This window comes from Ambystoma mexicanum, chromosome 5q (genome assembly GCF_040938575.1).
Source record: "Ambystoma mexicanum isolate Mex_15411 chromosome 5q, UKY_AmexF1_1, whole genome shotgun sequence".
NCBI classification, from domain to species: domain Eukaryota; kingdom Metazoa; phylum Chordata; class Amphibia; order Caudata; family Ambystomatidae; genus Ambystoma; species Ambystoma mexicanum.
In genome coordinates this window covers 593,995,801-594,008,823 of record NC_090933.1, presented here as the reverse complement: position 1 = coordinate 594,008,823, position 13,023 = coordinate 593,995,801, and the positions used below count along the sequence as shown (strand labels likewise).

General features: G+C 43.7%; 1 protein-coding gene across 5 annotated transcripts in view; it reads right to left on the bottom strand.

Annotated features, from left to right (window-relative positions):
* The window catches only part of LYN (LYN proto-oncogene, Src family tyrosine kinase), a 675,065-nt gene that overhangs the window by 622,848 nt on the left and 39,194 nt on the right, over positions 1–13,023 (bottom strand). The window contains exon 2 of one of the 5 annotated variants that reach the window (XM_069621063.1): positions 2,299–2,406. The exons of the other annotated variants lie outside the window; for them this stretch is intronic. The gene's annotated coding sequence lies outside the window, so the exon portion shown is untranslated. The remainder of the gene's footprint in view (positions 1–2,298; positions 2,407–13,023) is intronic. 5 annotated transcript variants of the gene reach the window in all.

Below are 13,023 nucleotides of genomic sequence, written 5' to 3'. Positions count from 1 at the left end.
GTGTCTCCGAAGTACCGAGTATGAACTGTAAAAATATAGTTATACTCATTAAAGATTAGACAAATAGCGAAAGGGCAAATTAAGTCTTTTAATACAGTTTTTGTTACACCCTGACGACACGCTTAAATAAACTACAGAACATGTCGAAACTAGTCTGCGATTCTCTTGTTATCATCTACAATGGATAAGAGAATTCTCTCTATGCTTGTTGTCGCACAAGCCGGATGCATTATTAGATAGTGTTACAACTTGAATCAATTGTTTCGATTTTTGCTTTTATATATGCTTGAATTTCTCCTGTTTGTCTATGAAAACATTGTTAGGTAATGTCTTTAGGATGATGAAAATGTTAATGTCAACACTGGTATCAATTATTCGACTAAATTTTATGTTAATTTTGTGGGATAACAATTGTACATATTCCTCTTTTCTTTCCTACCATACTGTCTACTCAATGAACTTATGTACATATTTATTATCATTAAAATATTTGTGTAGAAGTGGTGTGCTTGATTTTTGTCCCATAGGCACTCCTTTTCTGCTTACACGTGAATGTCCCCAAGTGGCCTGTGTGTTCCGGGCAACCTGCTGTTCCGCTTATAGCTTAGATGTGCCGTTGGACACCTTCAGAATGCTTATATGTACAGTATCATTTAATATAGCTTTTATAACTTGTGAATGCTGTTCCACAAAAACTATTTAGATCCAGATATGCTTTCTGGTAATAGGTTTACTTAATTATACAAGAGTTCCCCTCTTAAAAAGACAACATTCACAAGTGCGCGCCATTTTGCAAACCGTGTATTTAGGAAGACTACTGGGTACTAGAATTGGGGGCACTTACTATAGGTGGTGAATTAAAAAGAAAGATTGTGGAGCAAAATGGGGATAAAAAACATTCATATTCAAGAGACAAGGCGAACATTATGTGCTGGGAAATGGGGAATAGTACAGCTTTAAACCAAATGAAAAAGGGGGTGGTAATACATACCTGCTTGATTTATAGTACTACCGCTGTATTGCTGCAGAAGAATTTATTTTATTGTTTGAAGTGTGGACCTAGCTCGAGAACAGCATTGTGATATACAAGGTTTGAGTACCCAGTGGTAGGGCTAGCATCTTTTAACCGTAGCACAGTATTGCAAGTTGCGTTCTGTGCATCCATCGGGAATGACGAACTGTGCTTTTTACTACAGGTCAGTACAAATACTGTTGGCATGTGTGGATTTGATGCGGATAATTACCTACTGTGCAAATAAATATGAATTCAAATTACGATTCATATGAAAGCATTTTGTGGAGTCCATAACTGACAGCAGGGAAATATTGGAATCAAATCACTTTTTCTATGTACAGTATCTGACTAGTAAGCTTAGTTAATTCCCACAGTTCTCCAAGTTGGCAACTGGTTTACCAAGATCAGGAGTTGCATTTTGCTGTGACTTTGCACATCACCCTCTCCCTTTCTCCTGGTTTCCATGGTCTTTCTCCTGGTTTCTAGTTTGATTCTGGTTTTGCCTGCTCTTTGTAGTTTGTGACGACACCCTGACGGTTTACTGGTCCTAGCCATGTGAAGGAACATACACTCTTAGCTCCTGTTCCACCAACTACCTCAGAATAGCTGCACTTTTTTGTAATGTCCCATCATTTTTACTAATACTTTTGCAAAACTGCGTTCTGACGTCTTACACTCCAATCAAATGTAACCCACGGATGTTTGGAGCATAAACCTGAACCCACTTGGGATATACGTTTTTCTTTTCACATGCATAACATATGCGGTATGCATGTATGTAAAGTGGTTGAGATAGCATTTGCTTTGGTCAGTTTGTCTCCGTTTCCTTCTTACTTTCAGCGTACAAAAACTAGAATGTGTTGGTCCTCAATGTTGAACGCTAATGGAGGGAAATATTGACGTCCACATGACACAGTCTAGTTGAGCTGCAGTGTCCAGCAATTTACACCACAGTAATCTCATGATTAAATATGAACACTGAGCAAAGCATCGTCGTAAGTATCCGAAATTGCACCTGTGGAAGTAGTTCTTCCATTTCACTACCTTAAGGCCACACCTTCCAAACTGAAGACCAATAGCAGAACACATCCCTAAATCTCCAAACCAAGACAAGAGGGCAACAAGCAGAAGAATCTCCTCCATTTTACCAGTGCTGGGCAATGCCAAAAATATAAAATCCCAAGGCAGAATTGCAAGAGTCTCCCACGGCTCCCCTCCCCCTTTCTCAAGCAATTTTTTCACATGTGCATATAAATGTACTAGATTTCACATGGGTCACTTACTAGATATCCAGAACAAAGAAAAATGTGTATTGAATTATGAAATTGTTGACAAATCTTGACGTTTGCTCACAAGGACTACTTCCAAAATTTCTCCTTTGGCTTTTCTCACTTAAAAAAAAAAAAAAAAAAAAATCGATATGTAAATCTTTTTCATTTGTGCGCTTTAGCCAAAAAGAGCTTCAGAAAGAATTAAGTCTGTCAATTTTTTCATTAATGTACTAGAGTAAACAATTATTGATAAAAAAAAACAACTTATGTTTGTATTGGTGACAGATCTACATTCGCCCCTAGACTCTGGGGTCATGAGAACATTGACCATTGGGGGAGAGGTTGCTCCAAGCCCAACACATAAGAAGAGCTTTGAGTGCTTTTCCTTGACATGGTTTAAATAGCAGAATTATCAGGGGAATCTGACAAGATTCCCGCGGCATTGATGGAAAACACGCTTGGAAAAGAAGCTGCATCACGCAACCGAAGAGTGATGGGGGTAACGGGAGAAGGTCAGGGAGGGAAAAAGCAATTGTGGGGAGTGAATGAACCAAGAAAATATTTGGGGGGGGACACAAGGCGAGTGCCTGTCAGGGCGGGGAAAGAATCTTTGATTTTCTAGCATTAGCGGGAGAATCTTGGAGGAATATGTTACACTACTGCAGAAATTGGCATCATCAGAATTGATTTCTGGGGAAATTGTCACAGGAATATAGCGTGGATAAAAAAAAAGCAAAGTTTACAGCTGCATTGATCACATCTACTGGGCATGGGCAATGGGTATTTGTGCCACATGGTGATTCTCTAGCAGACACACCATCTGGGCACCCCGATTCATAATTATTTTGTCAAAGGCACAAACTGACTCTTTTTCCAAACTTCTGCAAGATGCAGTCCTCCTCTCCAACCTGCAACTCAATGGGATCCTGTACAGGAGACCAGGCCAAGTTGAGCACTACGCAATGCCCTTCTTATCTTTATAAAAGCGAAGAAAGGCAGAACCCACAATTGGGTAACAATTTTCCGGGGACCAAGATTTCAACCATCAGCCTATTTCTCGTGTCTCTGGTAGAAGTTTGAGAACGTTTTAAAAAGGTTTCAATTGTTGCAAAGCACAAGTAAAAAATATTAATTTTATGGTTATCCGGTTAAAAGTTTTTAATATTTGTATGGATGTATGTGAACAACTTTTGGCTTGCGCCCGATCACTAACCAAGTGCTCAACCCTGTAGCATGTTTTCCCGAGCAGCACAAAAAAAACTACATGACAGTAACGATAATAGAATAGGATAAAGACTTTCCCCCGTTTGGTTTTATAATAATACACATCTTCAGTATTGTGCAGGTTAATAAAAGAACAGGATTCTAAAAAGGCCAGGTTTCTTCCCAACTTCATGTACCAGTGTTCGACAAATATTCCAAGGTGCTGTGTAAGAGGATTCAATTCAACACTACAGCTAAGTCAACGCCTAGTCTATAATACTGAATGAAAACCCTTATTGATATATCTTTATGTCCAGTTCATGCGTTCTGGATGACTACCCCTATATAACACCCCTCTCTTGGAATCCCCCTGACCCCACTGAGCCAAGAAGTAGTTCTGTTTTGCAAGTTAAAAGGTTTATTTGATAATTTAAACAATAGATATATAGATCACACTTTATAATAAATTAATAATTGAATATCACACTTAATCTGATATGATAATGATTAACAACGGAGATTCTGGCACTAGCACACTTCTTTATAATCACTAATGAGTTGACATGAAATGGATAAGGTAGCACAGTGGTAAATAGGTACAGAAGTATAATGTGGTAGAGAATGCTTTACAGGGTTCAAGGAAATGCAAGGTTGAATGAATGAAATGCAGTATAGAAAATACTCAATATGATTTCAACAAAACAATGTAATCACTTTTCTCTGGCAATCCCCTCCTCTTTATGCAATGCAAGGAAATGGGAGGAAAGCACACAGTTCTCAGAAATGCAATCAACTGTAATTCAGTTCACCGCAGCAAGCTTAGACTACAGAAGTTTGAAAACACAGGCCCAAATTGCTTTGATATGTGCTGGCAATGAATTAAAAATATGCTAAATTTGCTTTTAATTCCCTTTCAGAGGTTCAGGGTGAATGGTATCTAGTTAATATTAGCTCAGGCTCACTCTTGCAATGATTCAGGGTTAGTTTTTATGAGGCAAACGATTTTCTGGCAAATAGAAGGCAAGCAAACTGCTGTTTCACACGTTGAGAAATTTGCAAATCGCGGCAAAATTCGCGGATGCGTGTTCCGCGATTGCGGTAAAACTATAGGGGGTAGGAATGCGGTTCTAGGTTCGTAGGAAAGCCACGATTCTAACCTTTCAGATGAAAGTTATTGCAAGTCTCTAGCACAAACGGTTGCGGAGATATGAGCGATTTTGTGAAGGTCGTTTTTCAGATTTGAAATTTTAAAAGCTCAAAATGACAAGTGACAGATTTTGCAGCTAGAATGACAGGTGACAGATTTGGAGCTATCAGGCAGTTCTACTTAGGTTAAATAGATTGAATTAGATGAATTTAAACTAAGAGATTGGTTCTACACAGTTCTGCTGGGTACTCACACTATATTCTTGAATTAAATGGGCCTCATCACGGATCTGGTCAGGGTTTTAGACTGGGCTCTGGTCTCTCTCTGGGCACAGCGTCTGGTCTCTGGAACTGCTCGCTCTCTGGTCTGGTCTCTTAGTTCTGGATAGATTGAAGTCTCTAGTTTGGCTTTCTGGAGGTTGATGAATTTGAAGTCTGGATCTCTGGATGTTGTATGGTCCGGCAGAGCGCGTTGCAGCAAATGGAATTGAAGGTCCCCATCTGTCCTGTCTGTCTGCTTTTATGTGTTTTGAGAGTGGGTGGGTATGTTGGTCATAACTAAACTTGCCCCTCTCACTTGTCATTGGTCAAATTTCCATTCCTCACTTGATTGGCGAAGCTAAGTTGTGTCAGAGTGATGTCATTTTATGGCTTGCAGATAGGACACTCCTCTGTCAGATTGCACACATTCTATATTTGATAACAAAAGACATATTTCACAGTTACACAGTTGCTTGAAATTACATATACACGGTGTGGCTGAATTTAGCCATGTCTCTGTCCAAATCTGTTGTTTCTAAGAGCTTGCATTCAGAAATGGCACATAATTGACTTTTTAACTGATTTTTCAATTTCTGACATTGACCCAACTTTACATACATGTGCGCAGGGAGTATGGACATTAACTGATGAAGTTTCAGATTTTTAACATGCATACATTTAGAGTAATATCCACTTTTCCGCTGACACCCCCCTGAACATACCACCGGTTTTAAAAACCTCTTAAACTGTGGGCAGAAAAATCACAAGAATTATGGTATCATTTATAAAATTTTCACATGTCCGCTCTATGAATGATCCATCTTTTTAAAGTTATGTTCTGGCTCCAAAGGGGTGTGGTTTCCTCTCAGCACAAGGTAGAAATACTGGTTTATCCAGTTCTGCCAAGCCAGCTTCTGTCTCCAGTTTCTCCCCCTCCCAGTTTCTGCCAAGAGTAAGCCACTTTTACGACCCCTGCAATATAAGATTTGCTTGGGTCCCGAAAGGCTCATTGTTCAAGAGGAAGCCATTTATGATCCTCTCAATAAACCCTCTGCCTGGGTGAAGGGAGTTGCATTGTTCACTCTCCTGCAGAGCACAGGTAATTCAATTATCAGATAGATGGTATATTCTTAGTGTGGCCAGCAAAAAGGAAGATAGTCCTGGGAAAACAGCTGTGACTCAAGTTTCACTCCTGATGGGGGTAGTTGTCAAGCAAAATCAAGTTCCTTAAGCCAGACTTTCAGCTAACTGTCATGTTTTTTGTTGCTTTTTAAATTAACTTGCAATTTTACACATGCAGCTAGAATGCTGATTCTAAGTGCAAAACTATGACATTTCAACAGTTACAAAGGCATGTGACACCAAACATAGGTCACTCATTTAATCTAAACATTTTCGATTTTAGTGTCTTTAAATCCAGTGCAACTTAAACTGCTGACTCCATAGCTCAGCCAGTTTTGTTATAAGCATTGTTCTGGGCTCTTCATTTCCCAGATTTTGTAGGCACACAAAACTCCATTCTGCCAAATGTCTGCTGGTGTTCAGTGAATATTTTGCACATATTGTAATGTTTGAAAATAGGCATTTTGAGCCTGCCTTCAGAGAAACACAGGGTGGTTTTAAAATGCCGGCTTTTGGATAGTGGTGAGTACTGGTACTGCACCCATTTTTGGGATTTAACAAATGAATTCCCAACAATTCTAAGTTGCATTTGGCAATCAGCATTGCCATTCCCAATGGTTTCAGACTACTGTGCGGGTAGTCCAATGGTGGTTTTAAAGCACTTTGAAGCTAACCGGCGCTACTGTTTTTCCTTTGGCAACCCATTTCCCTCATGGCAACCCGGCCTTTCATTCTCGCACTGGTGGGTGGCAAGTGAGGCAACCATTTTGGTGGGCGCACAAACTGCGCAGCTTTCCTGGATTTCGGCGCACATGTGGGTTTTCCGCCATCTTGAATTTTCTAAGCCCACAGCACCAAATGTTGTAGCATGATAGCTTAAACGTGGGTCAGGACACCCAACAAGCCCCCCCACGCGACTGCACTTTGAATTTGAGTCGATGGGGAGTCGCGTGCCCAAGGGTTTTGACCCACACACCGGTCTGTCCGCATAATCTTCTTCCTACTCTGTAGATGGCACAGTTCAGCATCTTCTTCTCCATCCGGTACTGATCGATCGGTCCTCCTCGCCGGTCCTGATGGGAATATTGGGCGGTCCACTGGGCCCATTGGATCTTCGTTCCCGGTCTCCGGATCGCCCTCCTTGGCCCGTCTTCAGGTTTTCTTTCTCCTAGGACGACAAAGGAAGAGCGGCAATACCTACTCATAGACGTTTTTCCACCACTGTTGAGATAGTGGGGCAGCATATGCATTTAATCATAACGAAATATTACATTCTTATTTTGAAAAAAAAACAGTATAACTAAGAGACAGTTTCATGCAAATCACAATATTTTAGAGACTAGATGTGGTATGTTTTATGATTGGAACTGAATTAGTCTGAGACAGTACCCGCTAGGATTCCAGAGGATTCCTCCAGTTGTTGCAGAGCGTGCCTGGGATGGCAACATTTCAACTGGTTTATGTGGACCCACTTGTCTTCTCCCTCTGCCAAAGGACCTTTGGGGATGCGGATCTTGTAGGCCACAGGGGAGATCTTGTCGATGATCTCAAAGGGTCCTTTCCATGTAGGCAAAAATTTGCGCTGCTTGGCCTGGTTCCTTTGGAAGTTGTATAGATAGACCCGGTCTCCCACCCGAAATTCCTTCCTGGAAGTTTTCAGGTCATAATGGGTCTTCATGCTATCAGCTGATCTTTCTAGATTCCGCTGAGCATAAGCAAAAGCATGTTGGAGGTGTTTCCTTAAATTCTCTACATACTCATGAGTAGTGGAGGCATTTATTAGTGTCTGCTCTTGGGTCCTGTAGAGCAAATGCTGCGGAAGCACCATCTTGCGCCCAGTCATCAACTCAAATGGTGACATTTTGGTTGCAGATGAAGGGGTAGATCTGATGGCCATTAGGACCAGAGGTAATCGGATATCCCAACTTGGCCCAGAATCTGCCACAAACTTTTTTAAGATGCTCACAATTGTCCGGTTATATCTCTCTACTGCCCCAGAAGAAGCTGGCCTGTAAGCAATATGCAACTTCCTTTTGACCCCCAGTATCTCCCACATCTTTGTCATTACTTCACTGGTGAAGTGGCTACCCCTGTCTGACTCAATCCTTTGAGGTAGACCAAAACGAGAAAAGATGTGGTTAATCATCAAGGCAGCTGCGGTTTCTGCCTTGCAATTTGGGGCTGGGAGACATTCCACCCACTTGGTAAACAAGCATGTCACAGTCAACATGTACTTATTCCCCCTAGCAGAGCGAATCACAGGGCCTACAAAGTCGATTTGTAAATCTGACCATGGCAGTGTCATCCCCCTCTTTTGGAGAGGCGCACGGTGCGTGAGGGATGATGGCTGAAATTGTGCACACACAAGACACCCCTTCAAGTATTGGTCGAGGTCCTGCCCCATGTGTGGCCAGTATGCAACCTCTCTTAAGATTTCCAATGTTGTGTGAAACCCCCTATGACCGGCGGTGGCCGCATCATGGGCGTGGCTTAACATCAGGCTTCGGAATGAGGTAGGAACCACCCACTGATCGTGGCCAGCTTTGGATTTCCTTACCAACAAACCGTCTTGGATCCGGAACATTTTTGGACATTTCATCAACACTCTTAGGTCCTCTTTCCCAGTGTAATCGGTATCCGTCAGGGGAAAGTTCTCAGGGTCCTCAAGGTGTTGGTAAAACTTACCAATAATTGGATCCCCCTTCTGAGCTGTAATCAAATCAGCATCAGGGGTCTCCTTACTCCATTGTGCAATTGAAAGGTCATTGTGAGCATTTGTCTGGGACCTAGTGATAGCAGTGACCTGGATTTCCCCCAACAGGGACTCAATCTCAATTAGATCCCCTTGGATGGCCCCGGTTTTGGCCAGCTGATCAGCTAAGTCATTTCCAGTTTTGTCTGGTCCCTCTACTTTGGAATGACCCTTGATCTTTTTCCAATAGATGGTCATCTCATTCGAGGTGACCAGATCATCAATGTTTTGGATCAACTTCCCATGTTTCAAGGGTTTGTTGTTAGCACATAACATGCCTCTGGTTTGCCAATTAACCAGGTGCTCCACGAACCCGTTCCGTACATAATCCGAATCTGTGATTATGACCAGTTCGTGGAGTTGATGCTGGACAGCAGTGAGGATGGCCTGATGCACAGCCATCAATTCTGCCACCTGACTACTTCGGGGACCAATTTTGTATCCAGCGGAGGGTTCTGGGGACTCATTCACCCATGCATTTCCTACGCCGGCCACCAGTTCTTTCTCCCCGTTGTTGTCAACATGGTACGAGCATCCATCCACATAGACAGTGGGCATTCCCTCACACTTGTCCTCTTCAAAGACTTTGTGGGGGGAATTAAGGTATGCCTCCATGTTGTCTTTTATTTTTAGACTTTCGTCCTCGAGACAGTTTTCTCTGGCACAATCATGCAAGTCAGCCAGACCTTGCGCGAGGTGACTTCTTGTTTTGGCCATATCTGACCTCCACAGGAAAGCCTTGCATTGACAGAATCCAGGAAGTAATTCGGGAATTACTCACATTTCCGGCCCGGATTCTGTCACTTTGGAGATATTGCAGAGGCTGGTGTGGAGTCTCCACTATGATGTGTTCCCCCTGGATAAACGGGCGGTAATTCTTCAATGCCCACACCGTTGCCAGGAGTGCCTTCTCACAATCGTTGAATTTTTCCTCCACAGAGGATAAAGTTTTGCTCGCATAGGAGATTACTTTATTGACCTTGTCATGCTTTTGGTATAATACTGCCGTCAAGCACGTATTAGAGAACCCTGTCTCCAGGAAGAACTCCTTGTTTCTGACAGGGTAAGCTAGGCAAGGCGCTTGTGAGAGGCTTCTTTTGAGTTGTTTTACTGCCTCGGCTTGTTCTGGACCCCATTCCCACTTGACCCCCCCTTCAGGAGATGAATCAGGGGTCTGGTGATCTCTGCGTAGCCCTCAATGAACTTTCTGCTGTAATTAGTCAGTCCAAGGAGGCTCCTTAGTTCCCGCAGAGTTGTGGGGTCTTTCAGTTTCTGAAGTGCTTCCACTTTCTTTTCCTGGGGACAGAGACCCTGAGGAGTAATCTCATGCCCCAAGAAATTAACACGGGTTCTACTCCACTGTGCTTTCTGAAAAGAAAGTTTTGCTCCGGCGGCACTCAACTGCGTCAGAACATAACGGATCTCCGCTATGTGTTCCTCCACAGATGAACTTTTGATGAGGACATCATCTACATAAGCCAGGTTACCCCTCGCACCCAGGTCGGGCATGGCCTTATGTAGGAAAATGTTGAATTCATTGCCGGAGTTGAGGTATCCGAAGGGAGTCCGGGTCCATGTGTACTGCTGGCCCCCAAAGGTAAAAGCCAGTTTGTATTGGTCCTCCATGCTGACAGGCACGGTCCAGTATCCATTGGTCAGGTCTATTGCTGTGAATACCTGTGACCCCTGGATCTGGGCCAGCCCTTGGTCAATGTAGGGCAGAGGCCATCGGGAAGTATGGACCCGTTTGTTGAGCTCCCTGAGGTCAGCACAGAGTCTCCACTTGCCGTTCGGCTTCAATATTCCCAGCACCGGATTATTGAAGGTGCTGTGGACTGGACGGATTATTCCCCTGGACTCAAGGTTCTTAATTATTTCAGTAAGGGACTCCATTGATGCGAGAGGCAAGCGATATTGCTTCACAAACACAGGAGTCATGCCAGGGTCCGTGGGGATTGTGGTTGTGTGGATGTCGGTGCAACCACAGTCATATGAGTCTACCGCAAAGAGATCTTGGAAATCCAAGAAAACTTGTTTCAACTTTTGCTTCTGTTCCAGAGTCACACAGGCATCAGCTAGGTTGACTCTCTCTTCCACCATCTGCCTGAAGCCTGGAAAGACTTCTGGTTTGGCTATCTCCGCGGCCTCCTCCAGCTGGGTGGAGAAGTCCCTGGTCAGAGTGCTGATTTGGACCGGAGGCTTCAGGTGGGCAAGGCAGCCTTCATGAACCTGGAAAATCACCTCATCCCTCCTGAATTCACAAGTCACATCTTCCTTACCATAAGGGCAGGAAGTGTACACCAGGAAGTTCCCCCCATGCCGGGTAAAAATCCTGTCTGGTGTTGTATTGTCCTCACTGTCACTGTCAAAACAGTCCTTGGGGATTGGTCCTAACAGTTCATTTCTAAGATCAATGGAGAAATGTCGGTCATCAACCGCCATTCCAATAATGGTGCCTGCGGCTAGAGTAATACTCTTTAAGTCGCTGTTATCCACCTCTATTGGAATGGTGTCATGTTCTATGTTGACTAATGGTGTTGGGTTTACCCCCAACCCTTGCTGTTGGAGAGAAGCATTTAGATGTATGTAAGCATCAGGGTTTTTCAACTCTTGTCCCCTTTTAACTTTCACTTCCAGGGAGAATTGTCGGGTCCTTTCTGGGATGGTGACTTCCTCTTTAACCTGAATTTCAACTGCATAAGGTAGCAGTTGAGCTGACCTAAATGCTTTTTCTGGATCATCAAAGCCCATGGGATTATCCGCTAATCGGGACCAAGCTTTGAAGTTTATTAGGTCCAAACTAATGGCAAAGCGATTGAGAATGTCACTGCCTAAGTAAAAGGCGGCAGGGACGTCTTGCACGACCCAACAATTGTGGACTATGCTCTTGTTGCCAATGGAGATTTTGAGCATACACCTGCTTGGCAGGAGATGTTTGGAATTAGGTGCTTCCAGGTCCATTTCCCATTTGTCTATCAGTTTGAAGGTGGGAATGGCTGGATCTTTTGGGAGTTGGCGAAACATGGCTTCGCTGATGAAGCTCTTACCGTTGTTCACACACACTCGAGCGAGAACAGAGTCCTTCCCATCATTTAACTGAACAGGGATGAACAACTGCTCTCCAATTTGCTGAATATCAGCCAGGCTCTGAGCTGATTTCACATCTTTCTGGACTATAGGAGTGGGAGTTTCAGATTGTGGATTGGTATAGAATTTCAGAGTGTTTCCTTCCAGCGTGGAATACCACCTTAAACTGGAAGGAAGGTTGATTTTCAGAAATAGAGAGGACCCCCCATCACTAGTCTGTTGTCCTACTGCTATTACTGTCACGTCTGGAATCTGGTTGTTCTGGAAGTGAAATTCTACTTGGTCAGATTTTTGTTCAACCATGTGGCAGGTGCCGTTTAAACTAACATGGTTGACACTCTGTTTTAATTTTATTGGTCGGCTAGTCTGGGTCCAGAGGACCTTGTTTACACAATCTATTAGGGGTGACAACCTTCTCAGGAGGTCATTCCCCAGTAAACAAGGGGTGCCCTCTGGAGTCACAACTATGACTGGGTGTTTCAACTTGTGTCGCCCAATTTTAATGTCCAAATCTGCAGTCCCCTCAACGGGAATTTCCTTCCCGTCAAAGTTCTGGAGTTGTCCAGGAAGTGAGGTGAGAGGAATTTGGTAATTCCCTCCCCTTCCTGCATTCAGTTCGTCAAAGGCCCTTCTGGACAGAAGGGTAGCTTGAGATCCAGTGTCCACCAGTGCCAAAATTGTACCCTGCCCCTGTACTTGTACCGGGGCATAGTATCTTCCCTCCTTCTCCTCAAGGGGGCACAGATAATGCACATTTTTGGACAACTGGTGGGCTAACTTTCTGGTTTTGGACATGGCGAGAGAAGAGATTTGGGCAGAATTCTGTGGAGAGTCTTGGGAATCTGAAAGAAAAATTTGGCAACTGGAGATCAGAGCCAGTGTGGGTTCCCCTGGCTCCGGTTCCGGGCCGCCCCCCCCTTTTTGGAGGCAGTCACCAGGATGGGTTTGAACCAGGGGATTTTCTTGCTGTTGGTTCTGGGATGAGATAGTGGGCGGCGGTAGCTCAGTCTCCCCATCTCCCCAGTCTGGATTTGCATCCCTAGGGACCCATTTTTCTTTGGGAGGAGTTCCCCCCTCTCTGAAGGAGAAGATCCTTTTCCCAGGATCCCCTGAGGATCCCTCTCCCTCAAATTGGAAGATCTGTACCTCCTCCTCAAACTGAGTCT